Genomic DNA, 998 nt, shown 5'->3' with positions numbered 1-998 from the left:
TTCTGAAAATTCGTCACTTCCGGTTAGTATTTAGCATCTGGCGGAATCATACGATTTCAAACCTTGAACCAAGGTGAAATGACATGTGATGTTGTACACTGAGCACACTGGGATTAGCACTCATTTATTGACGCTGAATAATGTGTAGCAGGGAATGTTTAAATAACCACAGACGCCAGAATGATGCAATTTAGCTACAGAAAAAGGCAGGAATTGCATTGGACCCGCCCCCCGACGACGCCGGCCAATAGGAGAAGANCACGCACGCACGCACACACACACACACACACACACACACACACACACACACACACACACACACACACACACACACACACACACACACACTCTTCCAAGTGCGCATACAAAGTGTGTTCTTTGCAACAGAAAAAACGTGCTCCCTAGTGTGAACGTGCATGTACGAGAAAGAAGCATGTACAGTGAATATGAATGTGTGTCTGCTGTATACCAATGGGAAATGTACGGCCATTCTTTACAAAGTAATTATCTCCGTCTGATGAAGTATTATGATATGTGTTATTTAAAGCAATGATCGATATTAAGAATGAAAAAGTGCAAATAGGCCATTTGGCTTCTGGATTAAATGGCAAGATTTAGCAAGAGAAAATCATAATAGCTATTCAGTATAATTTACTAACGTCTAGGGATGCATACCGGTATCCGGTATTACCGAAATAGCGGTTACTGGTGGCTACGGTATACCGTACCGAAATCAGATCCGGTTTTGATTAAAAATTTTTTATTTATTTTATTTTAAAAGTGAGTCCGTGATGGCGGGTGTTATAAATTAGAGATTGCATAATCGTTTTTCTTCATATTCTATGTATTTTTCATTGTTTGTTCAATACTAGAAAGGTAAAAGTCCCACAAATGAACTGTGATGGGATTTGTTTTCTCTCACCAGTGAAGGCAAATGTTGATTTTAAAGATGAGATTTGTTTGTTTGTGCAATGCCGAGATCTCATGACCTTTATTCT

The sequence above is a fragment of the Notothenia coriiceps genome, unplaced genomic scaffold (genome assembly GCF_000735185.1).
Source record: "Notothenia coriiceps isolate Sejong01 unplaced genomic scaffold, NC01 NC01_scaffold00030216, whole genome shotgun sequence".
In the NCBI taxonomy this organism is placed as follows: domain Eukaryota; kingdom Metazoa; phylum Chordata; class Actinopteri; order Perciformes; family Nototheniidae; genus Notothenia; species Notothenia coriiceps.
The sequence above is the reverse complement of the archived record's forward strand: the minus strand, read 5'-3'. Positions refer to the sequence as shown.